We start from the raw sequence: 22,826 nt of genomic DNA, 5'->3' as shown, positions 1-22,826 counted from the left end.
ACATTACATTGCCAACAAAGGTCCGTCTAGTCAAGGCTATGGTTTTTCCAGTGGTCATGCATAGATATGAGAGTTGGACTGTGAAGAAAGCTGAGCACCGAAGAATTGATGCTTTTGAACTGTGGTGTTGGAGAAGACTCTTGAGAGTCCTTGGACTGCAAGGAGATCCAACCAGTCCATTCTGAAGGAGATCAGTCCTGAGTGTTCTTTGGAAGGAATGATGCTGAAGCTGAAACTCCAGTACTTTGGCCACCTCATGCAAAGAGTTGACTCATTGGAAAAGACTCTGATGCTGGGAGGGATTGGGGGCAGGAGGAGACGGGGATGACAGAGGATGAGATGGCTGGATAGCATCACCGACTCGATGGACATGAGTTTGAGTGAACTCTGGGAGTTGGTGATGGACAGGGAGGCCTGGCTGCTGCAGTTCATGGGGTCACAAAGAGTCGGACACAACTGAGCGACTGAACTGAACTGAACTGAACTGAGAGGACACAAATAGAAAAAAGAAGAGGTGGGATTGAGCAGGAAAACACATATAGATGTCTTAGCACATCTAAAACCTGTCCATTCTCCCACCACTCTAAGGTGAGCTACTCTAAATTTCATTTGGTTTGGTTTGGTTTGGTTTCAGTATAGTTTAATTTGATTTGTGTTACTAAATTGTCAACCAAAATGAACTCCAGTTTCCAGCCTTCCCAGCATAAGTTAATCCATTCAAAGAATTTTGGAACTGAAAAACAGTCTGCAGAGGTAAATACATCCCTCCAAAACTTTAGCATTCTTGTCTATAAGAAATGGCAAAATTGTAAAGAAAAACAGAAGAGAATAAAATATAAAAACAGAAGAGAAACAGGACTTCTCAATCAATTTTGTCAACAGGTTATAAAAAGCAAATGCTATCTATAGCAATTAGTATACGAAAGAAGTGAAAGTCATTGCATGAATAGCTAGGGAAATGAGCATTTATGTGATAAGCTTGATTGCTGTTAGGATATTATAATAACTGATCTATCACCATCATGGATCTAGTGAGCAGATCAAGTGGCAATGAACAACTGGAAAGCATTTGAGAGGATGTGTTGAAAAGTACTAACAGAACTGTGATATTTCCTTCCAACTTATGCTTTAATTCACTTATTCCCCTAAATCCACACCTCTTGCCCAAGCATAGAGAAAACAGAGAACAAAGACATAAAAATCTTTGGAATCTTAGGTTGAAAAGGTCAAAAACGTTTTAAAGAGAACACAACCAGGCATTCCCTCACTAAACAGGGAAGGAGAGAAAAGAGAAAATTCAGGAGAGTTAGTATTTAGAATTGGGCAATGGCACCCCACTCCAGTACTCTTGCCTGGAAAATCCCATGGGCGGAGGAGCCTGGTAGGCTGCAGTCCATGGGGTGGCAAAAAGTCGGACATGACTGAGCGACTTTCACTTTCACTTTTCACTTTCATGCACTGGAGAAGGAAATGGCAACCCACTCCAGTGTTCTTGCCTGGAGAATCCCAGGGACAGGGGAGCCTGGTAGGCTGCCGTCCATGGGGTCGCACAGAGTCGGACACGACTGAAACGACTTAGCAGCAGCAGCAGCAGCAGTATTTAGAATATGGGTCTCTTGTCATTCTGTCTTCCATCCTTGGACAATATTTGAGACATTTGTGTGTACTAAATATTCCCCCTTCTTTAAGTTTGGAGATGTAAATGTGAAGGAGAACGGAGTCCTCCTTCTACGTGTAGATCAGAAAGATGTAAATCCCTTTGAGAATTAACTACAGAGATTTTTCTGGTCTTGTATAACAACCAAGGGGGCTTTCCTGGTGGCTCAGATGGTAAAGACTTGGCATATGATGCCAAAAGACCAGGGTTTGAACCTGGGTCAGGAAGATCCCCGGGAGAAGGAAATGGCAACCCACCCCAGTATTTGCCTGAAGAATCCCTTGGACAAAGGAGTTATACTCCAGCCAAGACCAGAAAAGGCTGTATGAATTATTAGATGTTGTTGCAGAAACTGGCTGTTGAGAAACCAAGCAACACTCAAGAGCGTTGGAGAGCTCAGGTTTATTACACTGGTGGCCCAGAGGAGTCAACACTCCAAGCTCTGAGCCCCGACTGCTGGTGTACAGTTCCTTTATAGGATCCCAATTCCGGGTTTGCATTCTATATCTTCTAGTGGATACTTGAGGCACACAGGATGGGGAGGAGCGGTGGGGAACTGCCTGACCTTCACACAGACAAGCATGGCTAAGCAAGATTACAGGGACTGGGTAATTGCAAGAAGCAGGGTGAGTGAGATAAGTTTAAGTTCCTAGCATTGTTGTAAGTTTCCATTTCCCCAAAACTATGTGATCTACATAATCATGCAAGGGGCAAACTGAGTTACAGAAGCAGAAAGCATTTATTAGACTCCATTTTGATTTTTATAGGTCCCTCCACAATGTAAGTGAGCAGGAGACATTCTCCTGACTTTCCTTGATCTTAGAATGCATGGGAAAGGACAGGGAGAATGGCTCCCTGTTAGAGGTTCAAGGCTATAAGCTTAATATGAGACAGCAAATGCCTGCGAAGTGTCCCATGAGGGGAATAAGATGTAGTTGAAGGAGAAGAATCAGAATGCCCAGTCTTGCCAGAAAATGAATCAGGAAGATTCACATCATGATAGATTTCCCAGAGAGAAGGGTGGGGGAAATGCCTGAGGACAAGAAAGGATGACTTACTTGTGGAATAGGAGAACAGCACAGGACAAAGATAAACACTGAGAAACAGATGCTACTCCTCAATAACATCACAGTCCGTGCCAGACCAGGAGCATAACACTGACCCCTGGAAAGAGACAAAAGGTGAAAATCATGAATTATAATAAGTTTTAAATTTTAAATGAGAAATTACTAAATGTCATTGCATTTATAATCAAATGACTCAACTAAGCTTCTGTATCACACTTAAATGACAGCTTGAAAGATAAATTATTGTCATACATAAAAAATAAAGTCATATAGTTCCACTCCTGAGGCTACAGATTAAAAAAAATAACATACACAGCCCATCAGGCAAAGGTATGATGGTACTGATATTATGGAAAACATCCTGCATTTATAGCCAAGAAACAAAGATGATGAACTTTGTGGTGTGCATACAGATAACTGAAAATTATTTCAGTCACAGAAATAAAGGCCAAGACTTTTTCTGCTGATGAACCTCAAGAAGCACTTAAAAGATAATAAGACTCCCTGATTTAGAGTAGGAGAAAGGTGAGTATGCTGTCTTTGTCTCTGGGGATTAGGCAGCAGTCTTTTGCTTTAACCGAAACTCAGTGGTAACCCACTCCAGTATTCTTGCCTGGAGAATTCCATGGACAAAGGAGCCTGGCAGGCTATAATCCATGGGGTCCCAAAGAGTCAGACACGACTGAGTGACTATCAGTCACTCATGGTCCTATGCTCTGATATTTTTACTTAAATGACTTTGAGCATGATGCTGAACCTTTCTTGCCTTGGTTTCCTAATCTATAAAATAGGTTGATGATATTACCTATTTATAGAGTGGTTATATTGATTAAAGTATACTCTTATACATTAAAAGCTTAAAATAGTACTTGACCCATATTCCTGTGCTGTGCTTAGTCACTCAGTCATGTCTGACTCTTTGCAACCCCATGGACTGTAGCCCACCAGGACCCTCTGTCTGTTGAGATTCTCCAGGCAAGAAAACTGCAGTGGGTTGCAATTCCCTCCTCCAGGGGAACTTCCCTACCCAGGGATTGAACCCAGGTCTTCCAAATTGCAGGCAGATTCTTTACTGTCTGAGCCACCAGGGAAGCCCATATTAATTGTTAATGATTATTGGCTATTTTTCAACTTCTTAAAGAGTATTTGACCTTCCCCTTTACCCATGTTTACTAATTGTATTTAGACAGGTTTACTGCTCATCAAGTACTGATACTCACCTCCCTCTACTTTTAGGATTGGCATGATTTCCCAACTCCTACTGAATGGGACTTGGCCATTTGGGGTTGCTTTGACAATTGAAATGTGAGTAGAACTGACAGTGTACTACTCTTAGAAGAAAATTTAAGGGACTGTGCCTTTCAGTTTGCTTCCTAAATGCTTACCCTCTGCCACAAAAATAGCCATTGGGTAGCTACTGATGTTCATCCTGGGTACCAGAATGAGAGACACACAAAGCTGAACTGAATCTAATCCCAAATGAGCTCAGGCAAACCAGAACCAATCCAAGATGGATGCCATATTCATGAGCAAGAAATAAATACTTATTTTAATTCATTGAGGGTTTGAGGTTACTTGCTACCAGGGTGAAATGTGATAAACCTAATATATATTCACCACCTAACCCCAAGTCCTAAAGCAGTTCTAGCTTCAAAATAGCTTAAGTGCAAAATCCTATAGTCTTTTGCAACATTTATTATTTCAAAGCTCTCAGCTATATTTGACTATGGCCACTAGAAATGCTCTTCTGCCCATCCCTTAATGTTGGCATACTCTAAGATTCTGTTCATTGTTCATGGTTTACCTCATTCTACTCACTCTCGGTAGGAGTTCAGAGCCAATCTTGTGGTTTAATTTCCAGCCTAATGCCAAAGCATGCATCCCAGACTAGAATCCTTCCTAGAGTTTATGCCTTTATTCATTTGGATTCTTGATATCTCACTCTTTACATCCCATTGATGTTCCTGTATCAACAAGTTTAAATTATATTATTTCCCCCTTAAGTTAATTTCTTGAATTTGGTATCTCAGTCATTACTGATACTATCCATTCAGCTCCCAAGTTGGAAAACCTAGTAATCACCCTCCTCTTCTTTCTCCCTCACTTCCCATACCAACTACCACCAAGTCCTTCCAACTTTATCTACTAAATAGTTCTTGAAACTCTTCAATCCTCATTATCCTTACTCTAATCAAGAAAAAGTGGTCTCTTCACCAATATTTGCCATTGTTCATCCTTCTCTCTCTTTGGTACTGAGCTCAAAGTCTTCCTCTCAAATCTCAGTCCCTAACATAATAGGAAACATTAGCATTTATTAATAAGTCATGTAATAACTTGATCTCAAATTCTATAACATACAACTCTTTACTGTCCTTCAACTTGATTTCAGCTCTGTGCTTATATGCTGACCTCAAAATATGACCATCCATCTTATCTGAGTGGTCTCATCTCTTTAATCTTCAATCTCTGATTATAATTTTCTATCTTCCAGCCTCTCATATTTTTACTAACATTACAGATCTCTAAATATTTCAGTTCTTTAGCCCATTCCTTTCATCACCCTATCACTCATCAGAGCTTCATTTAATTTCTTTGTATCCTGAACCTATGGCAAATCATTTTAGCAACTCTTACGACTGTGCCTTCAATAGCTTTGCCAATTTATTCTTTCATTTCATTCACAAGTCCCATCCACCGTCCCCATTTCTGTATTCAGAACATTAACCTGTATGGAATTTGGATTCTGCTTCAAACATAGCCTGATTCTATGAATTATTCTTTCTCATAAACTTAACTAGGAGTCCAGCTGTAATAGCAAAGAACAAATCTAACTCCATGTTTGACCTGTTTCTTTAACTTTTGTGCTCTGATGCCTGTGCTTAGTCATACTGACTTTGCACCTTTTGTAAAAGAATGCTGTCTATAGCCTGAAACATACAGGAGAGCCCATTCTCAAGGCTCTGACCTTTAAAGGTATAACATTCTTTCATTTGAGGGAGGTGACATGTGAGCTTCAGGCCGGGACTCTTACAACTAGTCTCCTGTTTGCATTTTCTGAGACAGGAAATAGGTGGGCTCCATGTTAGGCATTTTAAGTAACAACAGAAAGAAGTAACAACTTCTTGTATCTTCTTATTGTAGAAGTAACAACAGAAACAGGGTAAAATAGCCAGGCTTTGTTTCTTGTGGATACTTTAACATTACCTTATGGCAAGGACAAGAGAGGGGTTAACCCCAGTTTGAGTAAAAGATCAAAAGGTCACATAATTCCCTTCCCTGAGGCAAAGGAGACCCTGCACATGCAGAGAAAGGCTCAGTTCAGTTCAGTCGCTCAGTCGTGTCCGACTCTTTGCGACCCCATGAATCGCAGCACGCCAGGCCTCCCTGTCAATCACCAACACCTGGAGTTCACTCAGACTCATGCCCATCAAGTCAGTGATGCCATCCAGCCATCTCATCCTCTGTCGTCCCCTTCTCCTCCTGCCCCCAATCCCTCCCAGCATCAGAGTCTGTTCCAATGAGTCAACATTTCACATGAGGTGGCCAAAGTACTGGAGTTTCAGCTTTAGCGTCATTCCATCCAAAGAACACCCAGGACTGAGCTCCTTTAGAATGGACTGGTTGGATCTCCTTGCAGTCCAAGGGACTCTCAAGAGTCTTCTCCAACACCACAGTTCAAAAGCATCAATTCTTCGGCACTCAGCTTTCTTCACAGTCCAACTCTCACATCCATACATGACCGCAGGAAAAACCATAGCCTTGACTAGACGAAACTTTGTTGGCAAAGTAATGTCTCTGCTTTTCAATATGCTATCTAGGTTGGTCATAACTTTCCTTCCAAGGAGTAAGCGTCTTTTAATTTCATGGCTGCAGTCACCATCTGCAGTGATTTTGGAGCCCAAAAACTTAAAGTCTGACACTGTTTCCACTGTTTCCCCATCTATCTGCCATGAAGTGATGGGACCGGATGCCATGATCTTTGTTTTCTGAATGTTGAGCTTTAAGCCAACTTTTTCACTCTCCTCTTTCACTTTCATCAAGAGGCTTTTTAGTTCCTCTTCACTTTCTGCCATAAGGGTGGTGTCATCTGCATATCTGAGGTTATTGATATTTCTCCCGGCAATCTTGATTCCAGCTTGTGCTTCTTCCAGCCCAGCATTTCTCATGATGTACTCTGCATATAAGTTAAATAAGCAGGGTGACAATATACAGCCTTGACATACTCCTTTTCCTATTTGGAACCAGTTTGTTGTTCCATGTCCAGTTCTAACTGTTGCTTCCTGACCTGCATATAGGTTTCTCAAGAGGCAGGTCAGGTGGTCTGGTATTCTCATCTCTTTCAGAATTTCCCACAGTTTATTGTGATCCACACAGTCAAAGGCTTTGGCATAGTCAATAAAGCAGAAATATATGTTTTTTTGGAACTCTCTTGCTTTTTCCATGATCCAGTGGATGTTGGCAATTTTATCTCTGGTTCCTCTGCCTTTTCTAAAATCAGCTTGAACATCTGGAAGTTCACAGTTCACATATTGCTGAAGCCTGGCTTGGAGAATTTTGAGCATTACTTTACTAGCGTGTGACATGAGCGCAATTGTGCAGTAGTTTGAGCATTCTTTGGCATTGCCTTTCTTTGGGATTGGAATGAAAACTGACCTTTTCCAGTCCTGTGGCCACTGCTGAGTATTCCAAATTTGCTGACATATTGAGTGCAGCACTTTCACAGCATCATCTTTCAGAATTTGAAATAGCTCAACTGGGATTCCATCACCTCCACTAGCTTTGTTCATAGTGATGCTTTCTAAGGCCCACTTGACTTCACATTCCAGGATGTCTGGCTCTAGGTGAGTGATCACACCGTCGTGATTATCTTGGTCATGAAGATCTTTTTTGTACAGTTCTGTGTATTAAACTGGGGGTATCACCCAGAGTCAGTGATGGCAAACCATGACCAAAGGCCCCTGGGCTGGAATCCATCTTGGAAAAAAGTTGTGCACACATATTGGAGAGGGCCCTAGAGACAGTTAGGGGTGGAAAAAGAAACTAGATAATTGGCCAAAGATAAACAAAGACCCGGAAGAACTGCCCTATGTAAGTGACTTAACCGCCTCTTTACTGTGCTCCTCCTCATTAGTGGGGAAGCCCACATCCTTACTCTCCAGAGTGTGTATCTCTGCCTTGCTTCTGTCTTAACTAAACAAAATGTTTCTCTATGTGCTCTCCCACTTGTTGTGCTATGTCCCTAATAACAAACTTTATACTTCCTTTTACAGTTTTCCTTCTTGAGAAATGCATTTTTCAATGGGGGCAACTTTGCTTCTAGCTTCTAGCCCCTGGTGGTCTGGCAGCTAGGATTTCTGGTTTTCATCCAGCTACCTAGGTCCAATTCCTGGGAGGGAATTATGATCTCACTTCAAGCCACTGCTCACTGCTCACTTCTGCCTCTCCAAGATCACATTCATATAGAGATAAAAAGCTGCAGAATAGAGAATAAGATTCGTTTTTTTACTATTTACAGGACTTGACTTACATGGACAGATGAAAGAACAAACGATTCCTGCACCAAGAAGTTTGCAGCTACCACCATGCCTCTCCTTCACCTTGCCTTTAAAAATGCAACCTAGATGTCCATCAGCAGATGAATGGATAAGAAAGCTGTGGTACATATACACAATGGAGTATTACTCAGCCATTAAAAAGAATACATTTGAATCAGTTCTAATGAGGTGGATGAAACTGGAGCCGATTATACAGAGTGAAGTAAGCCAGAAGGAAAAACACCAATACAGTATACTAACGCATATATATGGAATTTAGAAAGATGGTAACAATAACCCTGTGTATGAGACAGCAAAAGAGACACTGATGTATAGAACAGTCTTATGGACTCTGTGGAAGAGGGAGAGGGTGGGAAGATTTGGGAGAATGGCATTGAAACATGTAAAATATCATGTATGAAATGAGATGCCAGTCCAGGTTCAATGCGCGATACTGGATGCTTGGGGCTAAAGCACTGGGATGACCCAGAGGGATGGTATGGGGAGGGAGGAGGGTTCAGGATGGGGAACACATGTATACCTGTGGCGGATTCATTTTGATATTTGACAAAACTAATACAATTATGTAAAGTTTAAAAATAAAATAAAATTTTTTAAAAAATGCTTTGCTGAGAGCCTTTGAAGGGTTCAGGGTCTGGGGAGCATGAGCCACCAGTCTCCTTGCACAGTCCTGCAATAAACTTTTCTCTGCTCCAAACTCCAATGTTTCTATATTGTTTAGCCTCACTATGTGTTGGGTACACAAACCTGCATTTGGTTACATTTTCATTTCTACATCTGAACATCTGCCCATGTTCAGATCAGATCAGTCACTCAGTCGTGTCCGACTCTTTGCGACCCCATGAATTGCAGCACGCCAGGCCTCCCTGTTCATCACCAACTCCTGGAGTTCACTCAGACTCACATCCATCGAGTCAGTGATGCCATCCAGCCATCTCATCCTCTGTCGTCCCCTTCTCCTCCTGCCCCCAATCCCTCCCAGCATCAGAGTCTTTTCCAATGAGTCAACTCTTCACATGAGGTGGCCAAAGTACTGGAGTTTCAGCTTCAGCATCATTCCTTCCAAAGAAATCCCCCGGCTGATCTCCTTGATCTTAGTTTTCTGAATGTTGAGCTTTAAGCCAGTTGATGATAGATAATAAAATAATTTGGGTGAGGAACACCAGAAAAAACTTATTTAAAGCAATGGACTTAGTCTCAAGGGATAATTCTTCAACTAATGCCTCTAGATTCTTCCATCCTAATTGTGTTGATACAATTTGGCACTATAGATAATGTCTTTCTCTTGAAACTTTGCTTTTTCAAAAAAAACACATTTTTTATATGGACCTTTTTTTAAAAGTCTTTCTTGAATTTGCTACAAAATTGCTTCTGTTCTGTTTTGCTATTTTAGCCACAAAGCATGCCAGATCTTAGCTCCCTGACCAGAGCTTGAACCCACATGCCTTACAGTGGAAGATGAAGTCTTAACAACTGGACCACCAGGAAAGTTCGGAGACTTTGCTTTTTGAATCTCCTGGCTCTCTCTCCTGATTCTAAAGACAACTCCACCAGTCTATTTGCAGTTTCCACTTTTTAAATTACCTCTTTAGGTGATGCTATTCCCCTTGTATCTGTCCTTGGCAATCTTATTTTAATACCCTTCATTCTTTCCTGGTATTACAGTTGACCCTTGAACAATATGGGTTTGAACTACATGGGTTCTGCATGAACTACATGCAGATTTTTTTCACTAGATACTACTACAGTAGTATACAATCCCCATTTGGTTGAATCTGCTGATGTGGAACCAAGGATATAAAAGGCCAAATATACTAATTTTGGGGCTTCCCTAGTGGCTCAGATGGTAAAGAATGCTCCTGCAGTGCTGGAGACCTGGGTTCGATCCCTGGGTTCGGAAGATCCCCTGGAGGAGGGCGTGGCAACCTACTCTACTATTCTGGCCTGGAGAATCCCCATTGACAGAGGAGCCTGGTGGGCTACAGTCCGTGGGGTCGCAAAGAGTCGGACACGACTGAGCGACTGATCTGATCTGATCCTTTCTTCTACGCCCAACAGTGAAAGGGAAAGTGGAAGTTGCTCAGTCCTGTCTGACTCTTTGCAACTCTTTGCAACTGTATCAGTTCAGTTCAGTTCAGTCGCTCAGTTGCTCAGTCGTGTCCGACTCTTTGCAACCCCATGAATCGCAGCACATCAGGCCTCCCTGTCCATCACCAACTCCCGGAGTTCACTCAGACTCACGTCCATCGAGTTAGTGATGCCATCCAGCCATCTCATCCTCTGTCGTCCCCGTCTCCTCCTGCCCACAATCCCTCCCAGCATCAGAGTCTTTTCCAATGAGTCAACACTTCACATCAGGTGGCCAAAGTACTGGAGTTTCAGCTTCAGCATCATTCCCTCCAAAGAAATCCCAGGGCTGATCTCCTTCAGCATGGACTGGTTGGATCTCCTTGCAGTCCAAGGGACTCTCAAGAGTCTTCTCCAACACCACAGTTCAAAAGCATCAATTCTTCAGCACTCAGCCTTCTTTACAGTCCAACTCTCACATCCATACATGACCACAGGAAAAACCATAGCCTTGACTAGATGGACCTTTGTTGGCAAAGTAATGTCTCTGCTTTTCAATATGCTATCTAGGTTGGTCATAACTTTCCTTCCAAGGAGTAAGTGTATTTTAATTTCATGGCTGCAGTCACCATCTGCAGTGATTTTGGAGCCCAAAAAATACAGTCTGACACTGTTTCCACTGTTTCTCCATCTATTTCCCATGAAGTGATGGGACCGGATGCCATGATCTTCATTTTCTGAATGTTGAGCTTTAAGCCAACTTTGAGTTCCTCTTCACTTTCTGCCATAAGGGTGGTGTCATCTGCATATCTGAGGTTATTGATATTTCTCCCGGCAATCTTGATTCCAGCTTGTGTTTCTTCCAGTCCAGTGTTTCTCATGATGTACTCTGCATAGAAGTTAAATAAGCAGGGTGATAATATACAACCTTGATGTACTCCTTTTCCTATTTGGAACCAGTCTGTTGTTCCATGTCCAGTTCTAACTGTTGCCTCCTGACCTGCATACAGATTTCTCAAGAGGCAGGTCAGGTGGTGTGGTATTCCCATCTCTTTCACAATTTTCCACAGTTAATTATGATCCACACAGTGAAAGGCTTTGGCATAGTCAATAAAGCAGAAATAGATGTTTTTCTGGAACTCTCTTGCTTTTTCCATGATCCAGTGGATGTTGGCAATTTTATCTCTGGTTCCTCTGCCTTTTTGAAAACCAGCTTGAACATCTGGAAGTTCACAGTTCAAGTATTGCTGAAGTCTAGCTTGGAGAATTTTGAGCATTACTTTACTAGTGTGTGAGATGAGTGCAATTGTGCAGTAGTTTGAACATTTTTTGGCATTGCCTTTCTTTGGGATTGGAATGAAAACTGACCTTTTCCAGTCCTGTGGCCACTGCTGAGTTTTCCAAATTTGCTGGCATATTGAGTGTAGCACTTTCACAGCATCATCTTTCAGGATTTGAAAGAGCTCAACTGGAATTCCATCACCTCCACTAGCTTTGTTCATAGTGATGTTTTCTAAGACTCACTTGACTTCACATTCCAGGATGTCTGGTTCTAGGTCAGTGATCACACCATCGTGATTATCTGGGTCATGAAGTTCTTTTTTGTACAGTTCTTCTGTGTATTCTTGCCATCTCTTCTTAATATCTTCTACTTCTGTTAGGTCCATACCATTTCTGTTCTTTATCAAGCCCATCTTTGCATGAAATGTCCCCTTGGTATCTCTAATTTTCTTGAAGAGATCTCTAGTCTTTCCCATTCTGTTGTTTTCCTCTCTTTCTTTTCATTGATCACTGAGGAAGGCTTTCTTATCTCTTCTTGCTATTCTTTGGAACTCAGCATTCAGATGCTTATGTCTTTCCTTTTCTCCTTTGCTTTTCGCTTCTCTTCTTTTCACAGCTATTTGTAAGGCCTCCCCAGACAGCCATTTTGCTTTTTTGCATTTCTTTTCTATGGGGATGGTCTTGATCCCTGTCTCCTGTACAATGTCACGAACCTCATTCCATAGTTCATCAGGCACTCTGTCTATCAGATCTAGGCCCTTAAATCTATTTCTCACTTCCACTGTATAATCATAAGGGATTTGATTTAGGTCAAACCTGAATGGTCTAGTGGTTTTCCCTACTTTCTTCAGTTTAAGTCTGAATTTGGTAATAAGGAGTTCATGATCTGAGCCACAGTCAGCTCCCGGTCTTGTTTTTGTTGACTGTATAGAGCTTCTCCATCTTCGGCTTCAAAGAACATAATCAATCTGATTTCGGTGTTGACCATCTGGTGATGTCCATGTGTAGAGTCTTCTCTTGTGTTGTTGGAGCAGTGGCTGCGCTTTGCTGGAGCAGCCGTGAAGAGATACCCCATGCCCAAGGTAAGAGAAACCCAAGTAAGATGGTAGGTGTTGCAAGAGGGCATCAGAGGGCAGACACTGAAACCATACTCACAGAAAACTAGTCAATCTAATCACACTAGGACCACAGCCTTGTCTAACTCAATGAAACTAAGCCATGCTCGTGGGGCAACCCAAGATGGGCGGGTCATGGTGGAGAGATCTGACAGAATGTGGTCCACTGGAGAAGGAAATGGCAAACCACTTCAGTATTCTTGCCTTGAGAACCCCATGAACAGTATGAAAAGGCAAAATGATAGGATACTGAAAGAGGAACTCCCCAGGTCAGTAGGGGCCCAATATGCTACTGGAGATCAGTGGAGAAATAACTCCAGAAAGAATGAAGGGATGGAGCCAAAGCAAAAAGAATACCCAGCTGTGGATGTGACTGGTGATAGAAGCAAGGTCCAATGCTGTAAAGAGCAATATTGCATAGGAACCTGGAATGTCAGGTCCATGAATCAAGGCAAATTGGAAGTGGTCAAACAAGAGATGGCAAGAGTGAATGTCGACATTCTAGGAATCAGCGAACTAAAATGGACTGGAATGGGTGAATTTAACTCAGATGACCATTATATCTACTACTGCGGGCAGGAACCCCTCAGAAGAAACGGAGTGGCCATCATGGTCAACAAAAGAGTCCGAAATGCAGTACTTGGATGCAGTCTCAAAAATGACAGAATGATCTCTGTTCGTTTCCAAGACAAACCATTCAATATCACAGTAATCCAAGTCTATGCCCCAACCAGTAACGCTGAAGAAGCTGAAGTGGAACGGTTCTATGAAGACCTACAAGACCTTTTAGAACTAACACCCAAAAAAGATGTCCTTTTCATTATAGGGGACTGGAATGCAAAAGTAGGAAGTCAAGAAACACCTGGCTTAACAGGCAAATTTGGCCTTGGAATATGGAATGAAGCAGGGCAAAGACTAATAGATTTTGCAACTGTGTAGTCCATGGAATTCTCCAGGCCAGAATACTGGAGTAGGTAGCCTTTCCCTTCTCCAGGCGATCTTCCTGAACCCAGGTCTCCCACATTGCAGGCGGATTCTTTACCAGCTGAATCACAAGAGAAACCCAAGAATACTAAAGTGGGAAGCCTTTCCTTTTTCCAGGGGATCTTCCCAACCCAGGGATCGAACCCAGGTCTCCCACATTGCAGGAGGATTCTTTTCCAACTGAGCTATCAGGGAAGCTACTCCCAATAAGGCTACATAAAACTGCCATCACTCAACCACCTGTTTCCTTGGCAACTACATAGAAAGAGTTCTTCTCTCACAAATAGCATCAAGTTCAAAAATGTTGGAAACGTTAAAGGCTCTCATCTCATGTATACCTCTTATTTACAGATGCAATAGTCATGAGCAACATTTTCCAAACAACACAAATTTCAAGCCCAACTGACTTCTATTACAAGGGGAAATGTTTGCTTCTTAGAAATGAGGTATCAATTTGCTAACATGAAGTCAAATGTTAAAGAATGAGTGATGACTGGATTTAATGTCTCCCAAAGGACAAAATTGCAAAAATAATGCCTATTTCCATCCAGTGAGTTAGTGAAAGTCACTCAGTCATATCTGACTCTTTGCAACCCATGGACTATACAGTTCATGGAATTCTTCAGGCCAGAATACTGGAGTGGGTAGCCTTTCTCTTTTCCAGGGAATCTTCCCAACCCAGGGGTTGAACCCAGGCACACTGCCGGCGGATTCTTTACCAATTGAGCTATCAGGGAAGCCCCTACTTTCCATCTAGGAGGGCTTAAATGAATGACAAGAGACATGTATTATTTATCATGAAGCCCATCATCTGTCAGTACCAAGCACAAAACAACAAAATGAGGAAGTACTCAATGAATAAATATCTGTTGATTGTACATGGTGTTAATTAAATTAAGGGACATGTATGTCCTCTGTATTTTTTAGTTGTATGCAAATCCATTCAAATGTTGATAACGTGATCTAACATATCTCAGATAAGAAATCAAAAAGAAATGTCTAAATTGACTTTAGACATTCTAATAGCATATGGCAGAAATTATTAATACTAATTCATTATATTCTTGAACTATTAATGGCATGCTGTGATTCATGGGGTCACAAAGAGTCAGACACGACTGAGCGACTGAACTGAACTGAATATAGTATTTAAAAATTCATTGTATGCTTGGACTATAGAAACTCTACAAAACCAAGGCCCAATAATTTTCCTAGGTGGGGTTATCTCCTCTCATTTAATCAAGGTAAAGGACAATCTTGATGTATAAAGAAAAACTCTCATCTACACTAGAAAATGACCTGGAGTTCAGTGATATGTCATACCTCCAAGCCACTGAGAATTCCGAAAGGGCCTTCACACTCCCATGTGGTAATTAGGAAAATGTCCCTTTTCCAGAAGATTAGTTATTTTAATCCATTTCTTATTCTCCCCTTTTCAGTCCCAGCTAACCTTGGTGGCTCGTGTGGTAAAGAAGCTGCCTACAATGTGAGAGACCCAGGTTTGATCCCTGGGTTGGGAAGATGCCCTCGAGAAGGAAATGGCAACCCTCTCCAGTATTCTTCTCTGGAAAATCCCATGGACAGAGGAGCCTGGTGAGCTACAGTCCATGGGGTCACAAAAGAGTCAGACACGATTAGTGACTAACACCTAATAATATCTTCGTCCAGGCTTTCAATGATTGTCTTCTGTGAGAAATTTCAACCATGGCCCTGAAGAGCATCCTGTGTGTCTCCTAATAAAGTTGACTTTCTGGTTAACTGAAAACTGTGAGCTTAGTGAGTCCAAAGTTTGGCATCAGACCGAGACTTCAGAAAATACAGGGCAGTGGCCTAGCTTCCCCTGGGTGCCTGACCCAACCCCTCTGTGACTGCATGAGCACAGATGGCCTTCTGATTGGTTCCATAAAAAGTTCTTTAAGTGGTGCCCTTAGAATAGCATTCAGAATCACAAAGGAAATAAATGAAAAGAAGGCACATTACTGCACTTGATGTCATAAGAGAAGATTTTGAAGAAATGTATGTGAGTTGTACAGAATTTGAGCTTCTTTAGTGAGATTGTTTTTCTCCTTTCATATAGTGGCCAGTATTGCAGAATGATACTTCTTTAAGATATACAGAAGAATAATCCAGAATCTGTGATATTTCCAATATTGAGAAGTTGAACTACTCAAATGCCCATTATTCATTGGCAACAAAAAGAAAAAAGAAAAGGCCATCTGGTATATCAAGTATCAAACTCCTGTGACAGTTCTCCTATGGAGAGACTTTACCACAGATGTGTCAGCCTGTGAAAGGAAAGACAGAAGACTCTGGAGCTATTCCCACCCAAAATATCAAAAACCCAGTAATATCCTCCTTCATTTCCTGATGGTCCCATATTTTCATTCCTGGAAAGTTCTCTATGAGTTTTAATCTGCTGATGATCCTCTCCTCCACTCCTAACCAGTCACTTGATGACACATTCCATTCATTTAAAAGTCTGAGGTTCCTACTATGCCCATCCCTGGCTGCTGAGCTAGAGATGGTAACTTCCCACTCCTTGGAATGGTACCTTCCTTGGAGGGTACCCAGGTATCACTATTCTCCCAAAGATGCAATTGTTCCAGTTGTTCCACTGCCTTGCACAGCTTATCAGAAAGGTCTCTCTTCCCTCCATGCATAACACTGAGGGCCAGTATATCTTAAAACCTGGGCATAAATCCTCTCATTGCAGAAAGCTGACGCCTGGAATGAGGTGTCACAGATAGATACTGGATTTCTAGGGCCACTAATTCCCCCTAATTGGCAAGAATTCCATTAGGGTGATGGCAGGAAATATTTTCTGCTACTTAAACAGATCTGATTCCCTTGGAGACAGTGTGAATAGTGTGAGGGAGCATAGGAGCAGATAGCTCTGAGAACAATCTCCAGTGGATGAAGTTGTCTTCAGTCTCTGACTAATTCTAACATTTCTATCTTTCTCTGCTGATCAAATACCTCCCTCGTGCACATAAAGTCTGAATTTGCCCCTAAGCTTTGAGGTCCCTTGAGCCAATCTGTCCAGACTGACCCTATATACACACACCAGTAATGCATGAATTCATTCCAAAAACGTCTGTAAACAACTACTGTGGGCAAGGCTTGTCTAGAACATCTCTGAAATTCTCTTTTCACAAAGTTTACGCTTCACCATGATCAACTGCTCCACCCTTCACTTTCCACAGTTTTCTCATATTTTCACTCTTGTAAAAAATCAGACTCAGCCTCTCACAGTTCAGCATGAAGTGAAGCCAGTATCGTCCACTTGGTAAGTAAATGAAAACGTGTAACTGAATGCTTTGATCCAGAATTGAATGGAAAGACTTTATCAGGGTTTAAAGAAACTGACTACCTCTGTGTAAGGTGTTGTCTAGGATGGGGAATTTAGGTCGCCTCCTTTCTCTGTGATACCCTCTAAATCACATCATGCAGTAGCTGTGCACAGTAAGTATGGATGCAAGAGAAGAGAGAAAAGAGTTCTCCAGAAATTCCACACTGACTAAATACAAGAGATTCCAGACATATTCTTACCTACTGTGAGGCCCTGAGTCTGCCGTGGACACTGTGGTCAGATCTCCCTGACCTCCCTAAATAAAGGTGTAATGATGAACACAATTTTCAGGATAGGTTGAAAATATCCAAATAATTGAGGTACTTTAAATTAGTTAAGCTTTGCAAAAAAAAAAAAAAAAAAACTAAGTCCAATTCATTATTTTAATTTGCTTTAATAGGTTTCATGAGAAAGTTTTGCTTTCAACAATATTTACATATTTATCCATGCAGCATCCTCAAAAGTAAATTCTTTAGTTGCCAGTGCTTCATTAATACTGGATCCAGGTTCCACAGATACACAAAGGTAAGCACTGCACTGTTTGTCCAGATCCCCAGATAACTTTCACTAATTTAAGATGGGCTTAAGCTAATAGCTTTGTTAATGTGATCAGAATTTAAGCTTCTCCTGATTATTCAGTTTATGATCATAGATTGCTGGCAAGGACAGAGTGACCAAAAACAGGTGCTCTGTGAAAAAAAAAAAAAAAAGGCAATTTTAACATTTTTGTGAATTCAGAAAGTTACCTTGAGTTAGATGGTAGAGTGCTAAACAAAAGAAGAAAACTGGTCAGTCAGCCTAAAATGACCAAGACAGGCAGGAATCTTCATATTCGAGACATGCCCTAGTACATAGAACTATGAATTAGGATTCAAAATTATCCAGAGTATAGCATCCCTTCCCAAATGTACTGCTCACCATCCTGGTCCTCATGAACAACTAAGTGAGACTAAGGGCAAGAGGATGAAAGTTATGGTTAAGAAAAAACTGTAGTAACATTTCACCCAACTCTAAAAGAGCAATAAAGAAATAATGCACCCATATCAAAACTGGAAGGAGCTTCTTCCATTATTGCAAAAGGTCTGTGCCCTCTAAAGAGTGATATATCATCAGGAATTTTGCAGTGACATGAGATAACATGATCCATGTTGATAACAGCATCCTTGAAATTCAGTAGCAGAACTTCTGCCAGGCATTAGTGCTATCTGGACATTTGGAAAAAAGGGAAGGAAATTATGGTTGGAGGTGTGGGAGTCTTGTCTGAGGCACCCATGAAATACCATATAGAAGTTTCTAGACTCATACAAAAGGCATAACTGAAGCTAATACAGAATGGAAATGAAGTATAAGAACTGGTGGCTTATGATTGCTGCTATTATGATGGGATCCATGTTCACAAGGGGTTCACAGTCTGGAGGGGAAAACTGAGATGCGTGTTAAACATCAAATGAGAAAAGATTTCAGATTCTGACATAACACAGGGAACCTAGTATTCAAACAGAGAGCAGAAGGGAGCAATCAAGACCGGCTACAAGAGAAAAGCTCAGGCTGGAAGGGCCATCAGAACATAGATCAACTAAATTTAAAAGGAGGACATTTGAAGTGGAGAAAAGTAGTATAAGCATAGACAGAGGAAAATACAAACCAATCTGATATCAAAAGTAACTTAAAACTTTGAAAAGTTAAGGAAAAACATAGATGAACTCCAACTATAAGAGTAGGAAAACAGTCTGTAATGCTATGCACTAAAATTAGATCTGACTTAGCCAAAATAAATGAATTTATTTCCTGGTTCTTATACTGTTTCTCAACGTGGCATTATAAAATCTTCATGAATATCAGTTTCATCATGAATAAAATGGACATGAGTGACTGCCAAAATAAATGACAAAATCACAGTGAGAATAAATTGAAAGCGATTAAGTAGAGACCCTATACATAAAAATCTCATTAAAAATTAATATCCTATTAAATTTAAAAGCTACTAAATCACTGCAGATGGTGATTGCAGCCATGAAATTAAAAGACGCTTACTCCTTGGAAGGAAAGTTATGACCAACCTAGATAGCATATTAAAAAGCAGAGACATTACTTTGCCAACAAAGGTCCGTCTAGTCAAGGCTATGGTTTTTCCTGTGGTCATGTATGGATGTGAGAGTTGGACTGTGGAGAAAGCTGAGCACCAAAGAATTGATGCTTTTGAACTGTGGTGTTGGAGAAGACTCTTGAGAGTCCCTTGGACTGCAAGGAGATCCAACCAGTCCATTCTAAAGGAGCTCAGTCCTGGGTGTTCTTTGGAAGGAATGATGCTAAAGCTGAAACTCCAGTACTTTGGCCACCTCATGTGAAGAGTTGACTCATTGGAAAAGACTCTGATGCTGGGAGGGATTGGGGGCAGGAGGAGAAGGGGACAACAAAGGATGAGATGGCTGGATGGCATCACTGACTCGATGGATGTGAGTCTGAGTGAACTCCGTGAGTTGGTGATGGACAGGGAGGCCTGGCATGCTGCGATTCATGGGGTCACAAAGAGTAGGACACGACTGAGCAACTGAACTGAACTGAACTGAACTGAGATGACAATGAGCAAAGAAATAATGATTGGGGAACAAGGAGAGAAGATTTAGAACAACTGCTGCAGATAATGGTTCTCAAACTAAATGATTATAAGGATTTCTAAACTATAAGAAAATTCAACTGAAATGAAATACTAGATATAAGTAGATGAACCAGATACAATCATTTTTTTCAGTTAAAACCCTATGGAAAAAGAATAGGATTCTCTGAAGTATGTGAAGACTTTGACACAAAAGCAAAAATAAAAAAATCAAGATACAGTGACACACAGTGAGGACAAGTTTGAGATGTTGTAACACAGTATTCGGGGAGAGCAGGGAGGGATGGTGAGGAAAAGTGATGATGACATAAAGGAAAGGGACAATTACAAGTGATCTCATTTCTCTTTCTATTGTCCTTCAAGGAAACAGCCTCCACAAATGGCCTTGAGGAACCGCAGCACCATCACCGAGTTTATCCTCACTGGGCTGTCAGACGACCCCCACATCCAGGCTCTGCTCTTTGTGCTCTTCCTGGTGATTTACCTCCTGACTGTGATGGGGAACCTGACGATGCTGCTGGTGATCAGGGCCGACTCCCACCTCCACACGCCCATGTACTTCTTCTTGAGTAATCTATCATTCCTAGACCTCTGCTTCTCTTGTGTTACTCTGCCCAAGCTCCTGAAGGACCTGCTGTCTGAGAAGAAGACCATCTCCATAGAGGGCTGTCTGGCTCAGGTCTTCTTTGTGTTTATCACTCCAGGAACCGAAGTCTGTCTGCTCTCTGCCATGGCCTATGACCGCTATGCCGCAGTCTGCCACCCGCTGCTCTATAGCCAGGTGATGAGCAACCAGCTCTGTGAGGCTTGTGTTGATCTCGTGGGGTCTGGCCTCTCTTGATGCAGTCATCATTGTGCTTTTGGCTGTTAACCTGGATTTCTGTGAGGCCCAAACCATCCACCACTACACCTGTGAGCTGCCCTCCCTCTTCCCTCTGTCTTGCTCTGATACCTCCATCAATATCTGTATCTTGATCTGCTCAATCTTACTCCATGGATTTGGAACCTTCCTCCCAATAATCTTCTCCTATGCTCGCATTGTCTCCACTATCCTGAGCATCAGCTCCATCACAGGCAGAAGCAAGGCCTTCTCCACCTGCTCCTCCCACCTCATCGCAGTGATCCTGTTCTTTGGCTCAGGTATGCTTCGCTATCTCATGCCTTCCTCTGGTTCCTTCCTGGATTTGCTCTCTTCCTTACAATACAGTGTGATCACACCCATGCTGAATCCCCTTATCTACAGCTTCAAAAACAAGGAGGTAAAGGGAGCTGTGAAAAGGACTTTGGGGAAATATCTGCACTATTGCACAGGTTGAACTAAGTCACATTTACCCAGCATACCTGGAAAGACTAAATTTCTTCTTATGTTCCCTCCTGTTTTTTTTCCAACCTCTCCCCCTACACAGAGTCAAGTAGGATTCAGGAAAGAACCCACAGCTTCCCTGAACATCCCAGGTAATGATTACAAAGGAACCCTCACTTTTGAGACCCTATTTGGAAATTCTATGCTGTACTGAAGTGGGACACAATGTGAAGAAACACTTACACAATAAGTGTTTCTTATCATCAATAAGATCACCCATCAATAATACAACATGATTATTAGGGAGAAAAAAACAGATTATTTGATTTCTCAAAAGGCACAGAAGTCACAAGAATTTCTACTTAAAATGATTCATAAAAAAAGATTTAAATCTTTCTTCCTGTATTTGATAAATGCTTCATAATAAAATGTCAGATTGGGAGAATGACATTTGAAATAACCAGAGAAAAAGTTATTATAGCTCCTATTACTTATCAGAATTATGCAATTTCTAGACAATGTATTTATATGAAGATTAGATCCGATATTTAAATATCCATAGGAAGAAGTAAAACCTATGAATATTTGAAGATGACATAATTCTATGGAAAGCCTAAAAACTCCTCCAATAAACTTATTGGCACTCCAAAGAATTTAATAGGCAAAAAACTAATATTAATACAATCAGTACTATTTCTATATACTAGCCACTGTTAAGTAAACAAAAAATGTGCTTCAGGCAGAAAAAGATACATTTACTATTAGAAGATCAATAGAAAATCCCCAGGATTAAACTTGATAAGTACTTAGAGCAAATAAGAATAAAGTAAAAAAATTAACTAAATGATATAAAAGATGCTTAAATTAATATAGGATGTATTTTTAGATATACTCTCCCCTTCCAGTTTTATGCAATCAACAAAAGAAAAACATTGAATTTACAAGCAATCTGGAAATCCATAGTTCTAGACTTGATTCCATAGAACCATTAGTGATTCAGTCTTTTTCCTCCTATTGAATATGTTGTCTTCATATATTGGGTTTTACTCTAGGCATTATGTTTTTTATAACATAGCTTTCTGTTTTTTGTAGAGCTATTTGTATATTCTGTTCTTGAACTTTATATAAATGGAATGATTCTAATCCTAAAATTAAAATACTGGATGTATTTAAGACTTGATGAGGCAGGGAGCAATCAGACTCACATATATTGGTAGTGGAATGGTAAATAGGTTCAATCACTTCAGAAAAATATTGGGCAGTATTTACTAATTGCACACTATATGTCTACTCTAAGATTCATTAATTATATTTTTAGGTAAATATGAAGAGAAATGAGTAAACATATCCAGAAAGGACATTAATAGAATAGTCATAACACTTTATTATCACAGCCAAAATGTATAATAAACCTAAATGTCCATCACCTGGAGAACAGATAAAAATTCATACATGTAGTATATTTATACAATGAAACATAATACAGCAAAATTTTAAAACTGCAAACAGTAAGTGAATAAATCTCACAGACACTATGTAACAGAAGCCAGATACAATGGGTACTTATTTATGAGTTTATTTATATGAGGTTAAAGACAGTGAATTGATCGTGTTTCTATGTTCTAAATTTCTTTTCCTCAGCTTTACTGAGATATAATTGACATATAATTTTGTATAAGTTAAATGTGTACAATGTGCTGATTTGATACACTTACATGTTGCAAAATGTTTACCATCTCCATCAGTTCACATCCTTATCATTCATTTTTTGAGGTCAGAGTATTTGAGATACATTTTATTAGCAACCAAGTATAAAATATAGTATTATTAA

The 22,826-nt window shown here is 40.8% G+C and overlaps 1 pseudogene; it reads left to right on the top strand.

Annotated features, from left to right (window-relative positions):
- The first annotated feature begins 19,095 nt into the window (after positions 1-19,095).
- LOC133248816 (olfactory receptor 8S1-like) lies at positions 19,096-21,140 on the top strand (annotated as a pseudogene).
- The last annotated feature ends 1,686 nt before the right edge of the window (positions 21,141-22,826 follow it).

This window comes from Bos javanicus, chromosome 5, assembly GCF_032452875.1.
Source record: "Bos javanicus breed banteng chromosome 5, ARS-OSU_banteng_1.0, whole genome shotgun sequence".
Classification (NCBI taxonomy): Eukaryota; Metazoa; Chordata; class Mammalia; order Artiodactyla; family Bovidae; genus Bos; species Bos javanicus.
This window is presented reverse-complemented; position numbering and strand designations above follow the sequence as displayed.